An 18,958-nucleotide genomic window follows, 5' to 3' on the forward strand; every position below is an offset into this window, starting at 1 on the left:
ATCTCATTTGATGCAATCCACCAGTCCACCCTTTACATAACTTGAAATATACTGTCAGCTTATGTAGATTACTTTGCTTACCATAATTTAACTTCCACTTCCTTCTAATTAGTTGTCTTTTTCTTTCCTGCTTTTTCTGTGTCATTGTGTTTTATTTCTATTCTATGGTGTTCTGAACCAACTTCCCAGTTTCACAACTGCTAGGTAACAACGAGGTACAAGCTGTCAGTCATCTCATTTAGATTCATGACTTACAGGCATTTAATGACTTGCTGGAAACTCATTGAACCTGCATCCCACAACATGATTCGTGTGACCAGAGCAAGAGCAATGAGGAGTAAGGAGTGAATGAGGAGTGACGAGGAGTGAATCTGGAACAAGAGGAATTATTACAACCTGGGCCAATTTTTTGTACACCATTCTTGGCTCTGTCCGCATATGGATGTCTGAGGAGGAAGTCAAGGCTCATCAACCCAATGAGTACCAGGACTACCCAGACACACAAGTGGTGATCGACTGCACGGAACTGCATTGCCAAACTCCATCCTCTCTCCTGCTTCAAAGTGAAGTCTTCTCCAAATCAAGTCCCACTGCACCTTCAAGGGGTTCATCGGCACGGTACCACATGGTGTGGTCACATGGATTACATGGTTAAATCCCTGTAAACAGGATCTGTCAGTGACAAGGAGCTTTTTAAGCAGTCTGGGATTGTGTCTCTGTTGAAACCTGAAATGGCAATAATGGTCGACAAAGGTTTTCTTGTTGATGACTGTGTGCTTTGCAAAGTCTACAGACCTGCTTTCCTGTCAAAAAGGAAATAGATGACGGCTGATGAGGTGAGGAAGACACAGTCCATTGCTCGGCTGAGGGTCCACGTCGAGCGTCTCATCCGCAGGGTGAAGGAACACAAGCTGTTCGACACAAGTCATCCCTCTTTCCATCACAGGGAGCATCAACCAGCTGTACACAGTTCCTTGCCTCCTTGTAAAATACCAGAATGGCCCCTTAGTAAAAGCATGGGCAAAGGATTAAAGACAAGATAACATTGGTTGGGGATTGATGAATTTGGATTTATTTTTGTTCAAATATAAATAATATAAACGTGTATATAAATAACTTTGTACATTTGCACTGCAGGACTGTAAATATAAATAACTTTGTACATTTGCACTGCATGAATGTAAACATGTAAATATAAATAACTTTGATACAGTGTTAAACATTATGTACAGTGATGTTGTGTAATAAATACAATTCATATTGATAGAAGGTGACATGTTAGTCACGCTGATCTTATTTTGATGTGTCTGTCTTTATCGTACAAAACCTGATGTATTCTTCTTTTATGGTGATATTCTCTGAGAATTGCTCGAGTAATCTCCCGGCCGTGATTAAAGCATTTAAAGGACATTTGCTGAAGTCTGTCTGTTTATTATTGCTGCGCAGCAAGCTAGTTAGGGGACGTCGATTGTAGACGAGACCCAGGTAGACTTAGGTCAGGTGCAAAATAGAGAAAAATATACTACAATCTGTAGGCATCTTGGCAAGTAAAAGTAAAGAAAGAAATTGTCAACTTTCTCTTGAAAGGTCTGAAACATTTTGATGTCTCTGTATATGCACTGGATCATCATGTCATCCTGTGCATAAACGAAAAAATCACACCAGTCCAAATTACATGGAAACCCTTAGCATCTCATCTCTAATGCATTACTCACTGAGGACCTCTCCTCTCAAAACACATAATCATCAAACTGTAAAAAAAAGAAAGAAAATAAGATTATGTAAGATGTATGTAAATTGTGTAAGAATATAGGCTAGTGTTTCTACAAGCCAAATCATTCATTTAGAAATGAACATAATTTCTTGCTTATGGTCTTGTGATTTGCCAGATTATTGTCTTGTACCAGTTTTTAATAATTCTTGATTTTGAAAGCATGATTAGTTGTGTTACAATGTAATCAGACTTTTGTGATACAGATTAAATAAACTGTATATTGAGCTATATTAAAATTGCTGAATGTTCAGTAATTTGTAACAGTGAAAGTAAAACAAGTAGCTTCTGCTCATTGTAATTGCTTTGCTTATTAAAAATATGCCACAGTGCTTCCACCTTATTAATATACACAAGAGCCCTCTTAATTATGTTTAACTTCTGGCATTCTCTCTACGAAAATGATCAGCCTAGCAAGGTTTTGACAGAGTCGGAGTAACGGTGTCGCCCGCGCACTCGCAGTAGTGGCAAAGAGCGTTGAGTTGAATGGCAGGTGACGAGAACCAATCAGATTGGATAAAATAACATGTATCCAATTCTGATTCGCCAGGGACGCAGCAACCTGCGTCCGGAGGAGAATCTTTCAGAAACCAATTAGAGACCAGCTTCAGGTCACATGCTGCCCGAAAATTTAAAGACTCCATAGACATCCATTTGTCCGGCGTCCCTCTCACATGAAACCTATTGAAAAACATAATAAAGAAAATAGTTAACCGATTAAAGCCAGTTTTTATTAAATGCTGAGGCTCTTACTATACTTACATTGTATGAGTAAACTATTTTATTTCTTATTTTTATTTCATTTTTATATCATTTTTGTATACATGTATATTTCTGGAATTTTGATGGGGGCGGCGCCCCAGCGCCCTCTATTGACAAGCCGCTACTGATTTTGAGTAGTATGAATAATATAAATATAAATATCACCTGAGTTAGAGAATATTGCACTAGACAGTGGGAGTATTGCACTTACAGGCATATGCCTTGGGGGGCATGTTAAGTGTTCAGAAGGGAAATGGCCTGTGGAAAGAAACTGTTCCTTCTGAGCAGATAATGTTCTGTTATCTGAGCAGATAATGTTCCCTGTAGTGTTTGAGATCCCATTACACAAATGTTGTAATAAAATCAGTAAATTATGCCACTGCTGGGACAGAGGGACAACAGACTTAACAAATGTTTGTTAACATTGTTTATGTTGACACTCTTCAGACAAACAGTGACTGTTTATTGCACCGTTACATGGAAACCCTTAGCATCTCATCTCTAATGCATTACTCACTGAGGACCTCTCCTCTCAAAACACATAATAATCAAACTGTAATAAAAAGAAAAAAGATTATGTAAGATGTATGTAAATTGTGTAAGAATATAGGCTAGTGTTTCTACAAGCCAAATCATTCATTTAGAAATGAACATCAGCTCTTGCTTATGGTCTTGTGATTTGCCAGATCATTGTCTTGTACCAGTTTTTAATAATTCTTGATTTTGAAAGCATGATTAGTTGTGTTGCAATGTAATCAGACTTTTGAAAATGGCCACTTATTTGTGATACAGATTAAATAAACTGTATATTGAGCTATATTAAAATTGCTGAATGTTCAATCATTTGTAACAATGAAAGTAGTAGCTTCTGCTCATAGTGATTGCTTTGCTTATTAAAAATAGGCCACAAAATGTGGAAGACCTTATTAATATACACAAGAGCCCTCTTAATTATCCATTAATAGCTGAGCAGATAATGTTCCCTGTAGTGTTTGAGATCCCATTACACAAATGTTGTATTAAAATCAGTAAATGGTGTCACTGCTGGGACTGAGGGACAACAGACTTAATTTACGTTTGTTAACATTGTTTATGCTTCACAAAGGTAGACATATGTATCTACAAACAGTTTTGTTTAACCTTCTGATGCATAATGATTTGACCATTTCTTATTATTCTATATGACTGTCCTCTTTATATGTCAGTTAGTCAAGTATGACAATTTCAAAATGGCTCCTCCTAAGTCCCTCTAAAATATCTAATGTTATCTTTAAAGGCCCCCTGAAATCAAAATTGAAGTTGTTTTTTAGCTTTTAGTATGAATATGTTAGCCTTAGGTTATGAATAAGCATTGTTCCAAAACAATGACAAAATTTGCATTTAGGAGATATAAGCATTCAAAACTTACAGTCCCTCACTTCCACTAAAATGGATCTTGGATTTTTATGACATCACTGCGGACTTCAGCTTCTCATCACATCTTCTATCCAATCAAATGCTCTCTAGAATCTAAAGTAGCCCACCCCCTATGCTACAAATACCACCTGGCCAAAGTGACCGTTGACATGTCACAAAGCAATATGGGTTGGAGACATAGGCATCCTCACCACTTTCTGAAACATCTTGCGGCACGGATGTACCTAATACAAATAAGTAAAACATCTCCAGATAACTAACAGGGCATTCGTTTTATTCGTTTTTGTTATATAAAAGAGGCGGTCTAACGCTGAAATGTGTTGTTTTTTAAATCAAGCTGCTATAATGTTGGGTCTGAGTTCACCTTTGTCGAGTCCGGGTCGAGTCCAAGTCCTTAACCAATCAAGTCCGATTTGTTTGGGAGCGCCGCACGCTCAGTCAGCCCTCAAGGGGGCTGAATATGAGCAATGCTGTGAGACAGTTGAGAACACTGCGTTCCCGCCGATCGCTCTTTGAGGAGGGCGCCTCGGCTCGCGTTCCTCGTGGCTCACGTCCCACTTCTGCCGAGGTAGAGTGGCGGCTTGAGTCGTGGGGTTCGCAAATGGATCTGGCAGAGGGGTTAGAGACGGGCTTCGTCCCCTTTCTCTGTCTTCACCTGCCAGGTCCAGTGTCTCATCTCGTGGTTTGGAAGCACGCTTTGCGGTTACATCCACCCCGAGTTAGGCACTGGTACTGCAATTATCCAGTTCTGAGGAGCTGAATGTTGCAGTTATCAAAACAGACTCGCCACTTCATGTGAAGCAAACAGCATTTTGAATCGAGTTGATTATGGGTCTGCAATTTATTTATTATGCGGAGGAAACTGAGCTCAAGGAGTTCCCCTTCTCTCTTTTTCCTATTATCACAACTAAAATGTGTGTTTGCAAGCTATGATTCTTGAATTCTTGATATGAATATTCAGCCTGTAATTCAGACTATGAGATACTTGTCTGATTGTTATTGGCTGCATTTGAATTTGAGAAATTAAATGGAATATCTTTCTGGCCTTTTCGCTGCATACAATACTATGCACTTTCTAAAATCCATGTTCATGGTAAGGGCACACGCCGAGGGCTTCGAAGTATGCCAAGAAGTATGCCAAGAAGCCCTGACGCCAGTGGTGTCGGGCTTCTGAGGGTACACCCCTCCATGGGAAAGACGGTTTCCACCTCATTATACAGTGCCCGTCTCCCCTCGGTGCCCTCAGGTGGCCGGTCGGCCAACCGGGACTTCATGCCGGGATGCAGAGGGTCCCAGTGAGTTTTTACCTGAGGGTTGCTCGCTCCCTCCAAGGAGGGCTCTAGAGCAGCCAGGCCAGTTGTTCCCTGCCAGTGCGCCACTTCAGGGCACTGTGCCTGCTGTTTGAAATACACAGGCCAGTCTCGAGAAACTGGTATCCTAGTAGATCTTCTGGCAGATTGAAAATATCTGCCAAATATATCTTGCTGGGTCCTGCAGGCGGGGTCCTACCCACAGGGTTATGGAACTAAAAATAAAAGCTCTTCTACAAAAGGAGGCTATAGAATGGGTTCCTCCGCCCAACAGGGAGTCATACAGATACAATACAGCCGGTACTTCATGGTCCCAAGGAAGGATGGTGGGGGTTACGTCTGATTTTAGATCTGCGCTGTAGATCTAAAAAAAAAAACTCAGCTCAACAAAAAAAATCAAGATGCTTACTCTCAAGCAAGTCATGTCACAAATCAGGTCCGAGGACTGATTTGTCACGTTAGATCTAAAGGATAGTTCCAGATATCCATCCTTCCACAACACAGGAAGTTCCTGAGGTTCGCTTTTGGAGGCGAAGCATACCAATATCGTGTTCTTCCTTTCGTAGGCCAGCCACTGTAAAACAGTTTAAAAAACTGTTAGGTCTGATGGCAGCAGTGTTCAACATTATACCTGCCATCAGGTATAACATACAACATGCCCTCAGTGGGTAAGACGGTTTCCACCTCATTATACGGTGCCCGTCTCCCATGACAACATGCCATGAACAACATGCCTGTTGTACATGAGACCGTTAGAGTAGTGCCTCAGGACCAAGGGGTTCTCCCAGAGGGAAAACCCGTTCCGCATGATCAAGGTCACGTGGCAATGCCTTCATGCCTTAGTTATGTAGAAAAGAACCTCGGTTCCTGGGCCCAAGGGCCCGTGCTGGGAGCTCCTTGTCGTCGTGTCACGCTAATTTTGGATGCTTCCCTCACGGGTTGGGGGGCGATCATGAGTAGTCACCCAGCCCAAGGTCTGTGGCAGGACCATCATTTCTCATGGCATATTAACCCCCTGGGGTCGGGCGGTATCGCCGGAGATACCAGCTCGCTTTTTTTTTTTATCAGTTCAAAAGAGATTAATTTTGCTCTGTTGACTTTGATATTACAAACACGTTTCATACATCAATCGATTCTGTTAAATGTGTATTATTTTTGTGTATACTCACAATAAAAACAAAGTGTTTTGCTTTTTGCCAAATAAAGAAAAATAAACACGAAGCAAGTTCTGCCTTCTCTCTGTCAGTGTAGTCCATTCTGAAACGCGTCCGAAAATGAACCATAACTGAGCGAATACTCAGTCAAACAGGCATACAGACACACAGGCATGAAGCTTGAATTCTCTTCTTTTAAAGGTCCCGTTGCATGCGATTCCATGTTTCAAACTTTAGTTAGTGTGTAATGTTGCTGTTAGAGCATAAATAATATCTGTAAAATTATAAAGCTCAAAGTTCAATGCCAAGCGAGATATTTTATTTAACAGAAGTTGACTACAAAAAACGGCTCGATTGGACTACACCCCTCTACATCCTGCATTAGTGACATCACCAGAACCGTTTCTTGACTAACCTCCGCCCACAGGAATGCTCCCTCAACTCTACTGGCTACTTGCACACTTCTTATAACTTAGCCTACTGTGTTTACTCAGCTCTTACGGGGATTTTCTGAAGTAAAACTGACGCTTCATCTTTTGTGTGGTGTACAATAAACTTTATTAAACTCATCAGTACATGTTTGATCATCATTCAGACAGCAGACTTGTAGGCTATTAATAAATAATGGATACATAGCCTACAAGCAGATGACAAATAAGTTATAATAACCGTAATTAAACTACTAAACCATACCTGTTTCATCTCTATACAGCACTCTGACTCTGTAGGCATTATTGTCCGACTCGAAATGAACGCCGTTACAGAGAGTTTCTGATATTATCATCATTCCGTGAGATGAATTTTTCCTGACAGACTGAGCACGAGCTCATGAAGCTCCGCCCCCTGTGTCGTCCAGCAGCACCTCATTTGCATTTAAAGGGGACACACTGAAACGGCTCGTTTTTCTGAGCCCCAAAAAATGTCAATTTAAACATGCTGTAAAAAATGATCTGTTGGGTATTTTGAGCTCAAACTTCACATACACACTCTGGGGACATCAGAGACTTATTTTACATCTTGTGAAAAGGGGCATAGAACGGGACCTTTAAATGAAGTAATTTATATAAAAAACAAATATTCTCAGTTCATGTAATCTGTAAGAAAAGAGCGAGATGTCAGTCGTTCTCATCTCAGCTCATTACGTTTTAATCTGCCCCGCCCACGGAGAGCGCGCGCCATTCAAACGCAAATTACTGAGGCAATCCACGCAAGCCTGTGAACGCCCCCATATCAGCTCGAGAAAACACAAGTTTAATAGATCATTGTACTTGTTTACACCGTCTCGCAGTGCTGTGAGGAATAATAATAATGGAAAATGTACCTCAGAAGTGCTGGTATTTCGAGGAGTAACGGATGGAATACTGTAGTAAGTTTTTTTTCATTCTCAAGTAAATCGCGTTTCTGTCTGTGTGTGAATGAATGAACGGCAGAGATGCGCTGTTTACCACAACTCGCAAAAAGACGGTTTAAATTTGAATTGCGTTTCTGTGTGTGAATGAATGATCTGCTTTTAGCAAACTATTTTGCTATACTGAGTAAAAATCGACTGAAATATGTTGAAATAAAATGTATTTGTATAAGCAACGTATTAAACTGCAAATTAACATTTATATTCCTTATAATAAAAACAAAAGACCTATGTTACAGACAAATGAAAGACAACATTTCGTTGATTAGTTTTGGATAGATTACACATTTTTACTGTAAAATATCTGCCACCTCAAATAAGCTTTTGTTTGCCAATTTTTGCTAATATGTTAAATATAGTATGTTTTGTCAATGTAGGCTATATTCGAAGTAATGAATCCTTAACTTTGAAATATGTGTGATAAAATGTATACTTTAGTTTTTACAAAGAAAGATTACACTTCAATTGTTGTTGTAATTGTAACCTTTTTAATAAAAAATATATATTTACAAGGTAGATGTAAACAAATTTTAAAAGGTAAATATAAACCTTTTCTTTAAATAATTTTTATTGTGTTTTATTATTGACAAATTTGGGGAGAGGATACATATTCCAAAACTGAAAATACATTATGAGAATTAACTGCACAATTACTAGACATGTTTTCCTGGATATTATACAATTTGCAAGCACAATTTGTGAAAAAAAAATAAATAATTGACATGCTTCCAACTGTGAACCAATTTGGTAGAATATATATATATATATATATATATATATATATATATATATATATATATATTGCTCTTGCATTCTTTCTTGTGGCTATAGGTGACACACCTGAATGAATGGCTCATTAAGTATGCGGGCCCCATTGTCTCCTCAGGTGTGAATCACTAAATATGCATGATGCTGTTGAATCGTTGACGCCCCTTGCGCATATTGCCTTTACAAACAAAAAGTGTTTTACAAGATTTAAATCAATGTATTGTGTTATGTAAATGATTAGGTAGGATGATTTTCACATCATTTTGAAGAAAAAACTCTAGACAACGACATCCATTAGTCAACAGCCATTTAGTATGTGTTTTGTGGCCTTATTTCAGAAACTTTAGTTTTTAGTTTTTTTCAATAACCATGCATAAACATTATTCTCTCAAAAATACAAACATGTACATGCATGTTGCTCACATATTATGGTAGCCCTGTTTGTGCTAAATAGAGTGTAATTATACCTTTGCCATTCATATGTTTATAAGCAACTGAAAAAAGCACAAATGTCAGGGCATGTCAGAACATCTCAAGGACCCCAAAATCCCTCAGACCCCAGAGGGTTAACTGTCTAGAATTGTTGATGGGGGTTCCAGGCTCTGAAACACTTCCTTCCAGACCATCATGTGCTTGATCGGTCAGACAACACATCGGTGGTCTCCTATATAAACCATCAGGGGGGTCTGCGATCGCGCCCCTTATACAAGCTGGCTCACCAGATCCTCCTGTGGACCCAGGGGAAGCTACTTTCGTTGAGAGCGATATATATCCCAGGGTACTTAAATCAGGGGACAGACATCCTGTCGAGGCAGGGGCTGAGGCCCGGGGAGTGGAGCTCCTTTGGGAGAACTTTGGTCGAGCTGAGGCCGACCTGTTCGCATCCCAAGAGACTACATATTGTCCACTGTGGTTCTCACTCAGCCATCCAGCCCCTCTGGGGTTGGACGCTATGTTGCAGACATGGCCGAGGTCATGTCTGTACGCATTTCCCCTGATTGCTCTGCTCCCAGGAGTTCTGGAAAGGGTTTCGCCAGAATAGGGTCAGTATACTGTTAGTAGCCCCGTTCTGGCTGGCGCGGGTATAGTTTGCAGACCTAGTGTCTCTCCTCGACGGCTCTCCTCCTACTCTCTCAGACGAGTGGGTCGATCCTTCACCCCTGCCCAGATCTGTGGAAACTGTGGGCTTGACCTCTGAGGGGGCCCAGCTCATAAGTTCTGGTCTCTCAACCGAGGTTGTTGAGACCATTCTCCACTCCAGAGCTCCATCCACAAGGAAAACTTGAAGTGGAAACTTCTCACTTCCTGGTATGGGGAGCACCAGCTGGACCCAGTCAACTGCACAGTGGGTGCAGTGCTGGAGTTCCTGCAGGAGCGCTTCTCCGCAGGGTTATCCCCCTTCACACTGAAGGTGTACGTGGCGGTACTAGCTGCCTACCACGTCCCTTTGAGTTGAGTATCTTTAGGGAGACACCCATTAATAACTTGTTTCCTTTGTAGCACTTTGAGGCTGAGGCCAGGAGTCTGCACGAGGGTGCCGACATGGGACTTGGCTGTTGTACTAAAAGGCCTCTCCCTAGCTCCATTCAAGCCCATTGAGGAAGTTTCTGAGAATATCTCCCTAAGACTCTCTTCCTCCTCGCTATTTCGCCTCTCAAGAGAATTGGAGACATATCTCCCTCGTGCATGGAATTTGCTCCTGGTATGGTAAAGGGTTTTCTTCACCCTAAGACCAGGTTACGTTCCTAAGGTTCCTACTAATACTGTAAGACCTAGAGTACTGCAGGCATTCTGTCCTCCTCCGGATGTCAGAAACGTTATCTGCTCTGCCCAGATAAGGCCTTAGAATGCTTACGTCCATAGAATTGTGGAGAAATAACACTGTGCTTTGGGGTACCCGCAAAGGGGTGCCCGGCATCTAAGAAGAGGTTGAGAAAGTGGGTGGTTGAGGCCATCTTACTTGCTTATGAGTCGGCTAGTCAGCCTTCACCTTTAGCTGTATGGGCCCACTATGGCTGCTTCCAAAGTATTACTGTCAGCAGTTTCCCTCCAAGATGTTTGTGATGTGGCAGGCTAGACCCCATCCATTCGCGAGGCTTTACTACCTGGACCTCGACTCCAATCCAGGGGCGCAGGTGCTTTCGCCTAGATGTGTGCATTGATTTCACACAGACGGACACTTGCTCTTATGGCGGCGTGGGTATTAGCATTCCCACAGCGTTTCAACGCAGTTTGGGTTCCCTTGAAAGAGAACGTCGCGGTTACGTATGTAACCCTAGTTCCCTGAAGAGGGAACAAGACGTTGCGTCACCCTGCCATACTCCTGGCCTGCCTGTGATCAACTTCAGCCTATCAGTAGCTGACGCTGTTTGGTTCAGGTGTGCTTTATAGTTTCCTGGTCGATGACGTCACATGATGTTCCTTCGCGTTTCATACATGCTTCATGACGCAATCACGCAGATGCATTCCCACAGTGTTTCAACCCCTCTTCAGGGAAATGAAAGCTTTAGCATTAAGTTCTGCCAGGAAGACTTAATTGTTACGTCACTCTACCTTTTCATCTATCCAATCACATTCCAACACTTGTGGTATAAAAGTTCGGTACTTACTCATGTTTGAGTTCGCAGATGCTGACGCTTCAATTCACCACCATCCTCCCCACCTCCTCCGAATCGAATCCTTCCCTCCATCCTCCTCACCACCACCACCAGGATGGTCCCTTCCATACCTCACAGGGGTCGGCTGCGCCCCTGCCTTGATCTTCAGGCAGGATATGCAGAGTCCGGACCCTCAGATTGCGAGCTACGGACGGGGCCTACGCCAAAGAACTTTATTGCTTGCTGGGTTGCTAATAAATGGATAATTGTCACAGTATTTGTTCTCCCGAGTCTTTCTGGTAGAACTAGTGTTACATATGTAACCGAGATGTTCAAATTCACTGAATGGTTTGGTTTGTTTGTCAGACAAAAATGGCAGTATATCTGAAACTATCTTTCCTGTAGCTCAGTGGTAAGAGCATTGCATTAACAACGCAAGGTTGTGGGTTCGATCCCAGGGGATTGCACATACCTATGTATAAATGTATAGGATAATGCAATGTAAGTCGCTTTGGATAAAAGCGTCTGCCAAATGCATAAATGTAAAATCTGCATTATGATTGGTCAGATCGCCTGTCAATCAAACTCCTGCGAAAGGTCTCAACACTGAGCTCTTAAATAAATGTTTTAATCTTTACAAAAGGATTGCATGTATAGTTGCAGTCATACATTTATCTACTGAACATTATTCAGAATCTGCAAGGTTATACTCAAGAATTCAATTCAACACGATGCATTAAGAGCCAGGGGTACTTTTGAGAAAGATGATGTACACATTGTTCTTATTTTCTTTTACATGTTAATATCTTATTTAGCCTCTGAAGGGCAGTACTAAATTAATAAATACATTTTTCAACAAAATAAGAACAATTTACACCAATCATCCCATTCAAAAGTTTACACCCCCTGGCTCTTAATGGAATGTTTCCTTCTTGAGCATCACTGAATGTTTGCAGCTTTTGTAATAGTTGTGTACGAGTCCCTCAGTTGTCACCAGTGTGAAAAGATGGATCTCAAAATCCTACAATCACTGCTAGTAAGGAGTCAAATATGCAAAAGATGCTGGAAAAGCAAAGAATGTGCAGGAGCTGGAGGATTTGTCTGAACACCATTGGGCAGTTTAACTGTTCGGGACAAACAAGAGACTCATGATCAACCACCCAAAAAAAAAAGAAAGATCATTCAGGTAATGACTAGGGATGCACCGATCCGATACTCAGTATCACTGCCGTTCTTTGCCGGATCGGGAATCGGTTAGACGAGGCCGATCCAAATCCGATATTGTTCGTATACTATTCTGTGTTATTGTTAAGCCCCACAAAAGGCACAAAAACATCATGGGCCCTATCTTGCACCCAGCGCAATTGACTTTGTACACCGACGCATGTATCATTCCTATTTTGCACCCGCGCAAAGCAGACTTTTCCCTCCTCAGACGCATGTCGGTAAGTTAGGAAATACACTTGCGCTCCCGGGGGCGGTTCAGCGCAAAGAGGAGGCGTGTTCCGGCGCAAACGTTCCTTCATGCTTTTTTGCAGGTTTAGAAAACAATTGCGACACTAACCAGGAAAAAATAGTTTAAAGTCAGTGGCGCGTTGCGCATGTTATTCATATGCTATTTTAAGGGCGCATGCTTGGCCATAATCAATGTAGCGTGTGCACAACGCGAACTTTGATTCTCTCATCTACACAGAAGCAGCAGTTTTCATTTTTGCAAATCATACATTATTACGATAGATAGATAGATAGATAGATAGATAGATAGATAGATAGATAGATAGATAGATAGATAGATAGATAGATAGATAGATAGATAGATAGGCAAGGCAAGGCAAGTTTATTTATATAGCACATTTCATACACAATGGCAATTCAAAGTGCTTTACATAGAAGAAATTAAAATAATAAAAATAAATAATTATTAAAACAGTTTAGAAAAATTAAATAAAATACAGTACAGTACAGTACAGTACAAACAGTCGGACAAACAGCGGCACAGTGCTCATTCAGTAAATGCATAGCTAAACAGAAGTGTTTTGAGTCTTGATTTGAATGTGACCACTGTAGGAGCACATCTGATCTCTTCTGGAAGCTGGTTCCAGCTGCGGCTGGCATAATAGCTAAAAGCGGACTCGCCATGCTTAGAGTGAACTCTTGGTATTTCTAGCTGATATGATCCTAATGATCTGAGTGATCTGTTGGGTTTATATTCAGTGACCATATCTGCAATGTATTGAGGTCCTAGGCCATTGAATGATTTATATACCAGTAATAATACTTTAAAAGCAATCCTAAATCTAACTGGGAGCCAGTGTAAAGACCTGAGGACTGGTGTGATATGTTCATATTTCCTGGTTCTGCTCAGAATCCTGGCGGCAGCGTTCTGTATGAGCTGCAACTGTCTTATGGTCTTTTTGGGAAGGCCAGTGAGGAGTCCATTACAATAATCCACCCTGCTGGTGATGAAAGCATGCACAAGTTTCTCTAAGTCTTGTCTGGAAACAAAGCATCTAATTCTTGCAATATTTTTCAGATGATAGTATTCTGATTTAGTTATTGCTTTGACATGACTACTGAAACTAAGGTCTGACTCTAGTGTCACACCAAGATTCCTGACTTGATGTTTAGTTGTTTGACCCCTAGAGTGAAGGTATGCGTTCACCTTGAGAACTTCATCTTTGTTTCCAAACGTAATGACTTCGGTTTTGTCTTTGTTTAACTGAAGAAAGTTTTGACATCCAACTGTTGACTTCATCAATGCATCGGCACAGGGAGTCAATGACTACGTTTACATGCAGCCAATAACCCGTTCAAAACCGGGATATTAGCAATAACCCGGTCGCGCACGGCCATGTAAACACCGGCAAAAACCCAGATATGCTCATATCCCGGTTTTTAAAAACCCGGATATTATACCTGGGGTACCCCCTTTCTAACCCGAATATTTGGTCATGTAAACGCGTATCGGCATATCCCCATCAAAAGGGACATTGATTTGTGTTCTGCGCATGTTCTATTCGCAAGGAATCTTGGTCTTTTGAGTAGGGACGGCGCATACAGAAACCCGCGTGCAGTATACCGGAAGTAAACAAGAAGTAGAGGTAAACATGGCGAGACGCAGCACAGCACCACACTTTTGGAGCGAGGAGGAAAGCGCAAACAAAGGCGATCGCTATCTGCCCCGAACTATTCATTATCCGCATGCTGCTGCTGTTGTTGTTGTCTTTGGATACAGGAAAAAGAATCGGAAATGACGCATATTGCGTCTTAAGGAAGTCCGTACGTCCAGACGCTAACCGCGCGTCGCCGTTTACATCGGGATATTGTAAATTCCATGTATACAGGGGTAACTCTCTCTGCTCACGCATGTAAACGCGTTATTCCGAATGTTTCAGAAACCCAAATAGTGACCCTAACCCGACCATAACCCGGATATTGGCTGCATGTAAACGTAGTCAATGGGGCTGTAATCGTTAGGCGATAGGGCTAAGTACAGCTGTGTGTCGTCTGCATAGCTGTGGTAAGCAATTTGGTTCTTTCTCATTATTTGGCTCATTGGGAGCATATACAGGTTGAACAAGAGTGGCGCAAGAATTGAGCCTTGAGGGACTCCGCATGTCATGGATGTCCACTCAGACTTATGGTCTCCTATACTCACATAATAACTTCTCCCATCTAAGTATGACCTGAACCATTTTAGGACTATCCCAGAAAGCCCCACCCAGTTTTCCAGCCTGTCAAGAAGTATGTTATGATTGACAGTGTCAAATGCAGCACTGAGGTCGAGTAGTACCAGCACTGATAATTTGCCTGAATCAGTATTTAAGCGAATATCGTTTATTATCTTTATGAGCGCTGTCTCTGTGCTGTGATGCGGTCGGAAACCAGATTGAAAATTGTCAAAGTATCCATTCGAGCATAAGAATTTGTTCAGCTGGTTGAAGACAACTTTTTCAATGATCTTGCCTATGAAAGGAAGATTTGAGATCGGTCTGTAGTTGCTTAATATGGTCTTATCCAGATTGCTCTTTTTCAGGAGGGGCTTGACAACTGCAGTTTTCAGGGAGTTTGGAAAACTCCCAGAGAGAAGTGAGGCATTTACCACTTCTAGAAGATCTGCTTCTAAACTGTTTAACACGTGTGGCAGTATAGATGTTTGGCTTCAGGCTACTATTGGTTGCTTCAGGTCTATTTATTAAGCCTATCACAGCTAAAGGTGGAGCATATATACCTGCCCTGTATTGAGTCACGTCACGGAGCTTCTTCCTTGCTTTTCTGGTTCCGCATGCTGTGAAGAGGCATGCGGGAAAACTGTTTGTGTGTGTTCCCATGGCATGTAGGAGAACGAGTATTGTTTCCCATGGTTGATGTGTCTGCAGCCTCTTCACAGGTAGGAACGCGGTTGTTTGTAGCGTCTATCCTTCCCTTAAAGGGCAGTGGGTAAATTGAAATGCCTTGTGTTCCATGTTACAGCGTGCGCGTTGATTTGGCACTTCGGACTGCCGTGACTGGGATTCCTCGCACCCCAAGTATGCAGGTTATTTGTATATGTGCGTCATGCTCTGATATGTCTTTTAATTAAAGTTGTTGTTTCAGAAGTGCAACGTATTCTGCCGAGTAGCGGGGAGGATTCCGTTGCTGGGGTTACCCGACGTTCGCTCGTTGATTACGGAGCGCTGCTGTTTTGCTGCTGTCTCAACTAGATCTTAAAACGAAAGGATTTGCGTCAATTTCATTCCACTCTGGCTGCGGCCGAACAAGAAACTGTTAGTGCTTTAATTGCGTATGCAGGTTGACAGGAGGAATATCGCCGCCCTGCAGTTTTAGTGTGTGTGTGTATGCGTGTATGTTTACAAGGAGAGTGTTGTGTCTTGTTTGGTAATTGTTTTCTTTCAAATGTTAATTGTTTAGCTCATTTTTGTATTTTCCTTTTTGTTATTTTGTATTAGTGTTTCGACTGTGAACTGTTTTGTCATTTGATGTCATTAGGGGTTGAGTGTCCAAAAGCAAAAAGGGGTGGGGCTTGCCTTGTGGATTATCTTGTGCTGTGCTGTGGATGTGCACCGGTGTGAAGGTGATACTGATGTGGTTATTGCTTTGGTTTTTCTTTTGCATTTTTGGTGTTACTTACTGAGTAATGTGGTGCTCATTGAGTCTCCCCCTGCTGGCCTCACTCAGTCCTGTTGTCTGATTATTTTTGAGTGCTTTTCTTTTGTCTAAGTGTATTTATTTTGTATTGATGTTGTGAGGTTTGTCCTATTTAGCACTGTAGTTTTATTTTGAACATTTTTCTTGTACTGTCTTTGTCTTGAAATATTTATTACATTTGTGTCCTTTAATAAAAAAAGAGTAATTTATTCATCCACGTCTCTTTTCCTATTATGGGAATAAATCTGTGCAGCCTATTTATTAGGTTGGTTTTCCTGGGTTGAGAATTCCCAGGTGGCGTAGTCATTACATTAGCTCTTTAGTAAAACTCCTCCTCATGCCACACACACTTTTGAAAAAAGATGTGGGAAGTGTGTCATGGGCGCATGTTGATGTTTTAAGGTGCTGTACGGTTTTTTCCAAAATTTTGCCATCAATTTCTTTGAAATCAGACAAAGTGACTACTTTCTCAGGTGGTCTGATCTGTCTGACCCCAGCGCAACTCTAGGATGTGCTGATCACCTTTCTGATATTATTGATTTTCTCAGAGAAAAAAGAAGCAAACACACTGCACTTGTTGTCTGAGAGCATTTCACTGGGAATCTGGCTTGGGGGGTTTGTCAGTCTCTCTACAGTAGCAAAAAGAGTGCGTGTGTTGTTTAAATTGCAGTTTATAATATTTGAGAAGAAAGTCTGTCTAGCTTTGCCTAGTTCCATAATGAAAGCATGAAGGCTGTCTTTGTAGATGTTATAACGGACTACAAGTTTTGTTTTCCGCCACATGCGCTCTGCTTTTCTGCATTGTCTTTTCATATTTTGCACTGCTGTTGAGTTTCTCCAAGGTGCTTTTTGTCTGCCACTCTTCTTCCTGACTTTCACAGGAGCAATATCATCAATTGCACTTTTAACTTTTGAGTTAAAAGAATCAAGGAGAAAATCAACAGAGTCAGCAGAAATGCTTGGTGTTAAAGATATAGCCTTCATAAATAGTACACTAGTGTTCTCATTTAAGCATCTCTTCTTGACAGACACAGATCTAGCTTCAATGGCAGGAGAGATCTATATATCAAAGAAAATACAGAAATGATCAGACAGTGCTACAGTACATCCTTAATAACAATCGATGAAATGTTTAGACCCTTACTGATAAGTAAATCTAGAGTGTGTCCGCGATTGTGTGTGGGTCCATGTACATGCTGAGTCAGATCAAAAGTTTTTAAAACAGTTTTGATTTCTTTTGCCATATTGGTTTCTGCATTATCTATGTGAATGTTAAAATCTCCAGCAATGGCAAAACAGTCAAACTCTGAGGTAATTGTTGATAACAGTTCTGTAAAGTCCTCAGCAAAGGCTGGAGAGTATTTTGGAGGCCTGTAAATAATGATGAGTAAAATGCGTGGAGCACCTTTTAACACAATACCCAGATATTCAAAAGACGTGTAATTCCCAAATGATATTTGCTTACATTGATAGATATCTTTAAAAAGAGCAGCTAGACCCCCACCTCTCTTTACAGCTCTGCAGACACTCATGAAAGTAAAGTTAGGAGGGGATGTTTCATTTAGGACTGTTGCACTGCAGCTGTCTTCTAGCCAGGTTTCATTTAGAAGCATAAAATCCAGGTTGTTTGTGGTTATTAAGTCATTGACTAGAAGTGATTTATTTTTAAGTGAGCGGATGTTTAAAAGAGCTAACTTAACAGTCTTACTTTTTTTCCCTACACCAATCTTAGTTAGACGTGCAATAGGCACCAGATTAGTTGAGTTTGCTGTACGGCTATTGAAGGCCTTAGACTTTCTATCTTGTAATAGAACAGCAATAGAGAAAGATACAGGCACACTGGGTTCCCGCTTGTTCTGTAAACATTTGAGAAAGTTACTGTTATCATAGCGGGGACCCGACACATATCACTGAGAGCTGGTATCAGTTGTTTTTGGTTCACCTCGAGCAGATGGAGGAGGGTGTGGGCCCTGGCGTTGTGGCAGAGGCCGACAAGCTCTCACAGGAGGGGGAAGGCGAGCTGCAACCACAGGCTTTGGTGGAAGCGGTGCCTGCCGTTTTTTGGTTGATATCTAGGGGCTTGCAGCCATGTATTAAGCCCAAGCAACCGTGAAAACCTGTTTGTTCCTCTTGCTGGGAGTGGTCCACTGATGAATGTCTGAACTTTCAGTCTTGTAAGTGTTTCAAAAAGTTCATTGAAATCCTTCTTAAGGAGTTCTGACTGCTCTTTATGTATATCATTCTTCCCCACATGAATGATGAGTCGATTTGCAGTCTTATGTTTCATCAGAATGTTCTGAAGTTCCCTGTTTATATCAGAAGTTGTTGCTTGTGGAAGGCAGCATGTAGTTGTATCCCTGCTGCTAATGTTTCTGATTATGGAGTCCCCCACTATCAGAGTCCTCGGCTCGGCTGCGCTCTGAGCTGAGTGCCGCTGTCTGCTCGACCTTGAGCACCAGTTAGCATCAGTGTTAGCTACTGGCTGATACAGTCTGTGTTCGATCACATTTATCACGTTTGGGGATTCCTCATTTACATTCATTAGTACTTCAAATCTGTTCTCGAGATGTATAGGTGTTGGTAGGAGACCAGTGTTTGCAATCCTTGTCAGAGCTGTATCTGGG

The sequence above is a fragment of the Leuciscus leuciscus genome, assembly GCF_965113295.1.
Source record: "Leuciscus leuciscus genome assembly, chromosome: 24".
In the NCBI taxonomy this organism is placed as follows: domain Eukaryota; kingdom Metazoa; phylum Chordata; class Actinopteri; order Cypriniformes; family Leuciscidae; genus Leuciscus; species Leuciscus leuciscus.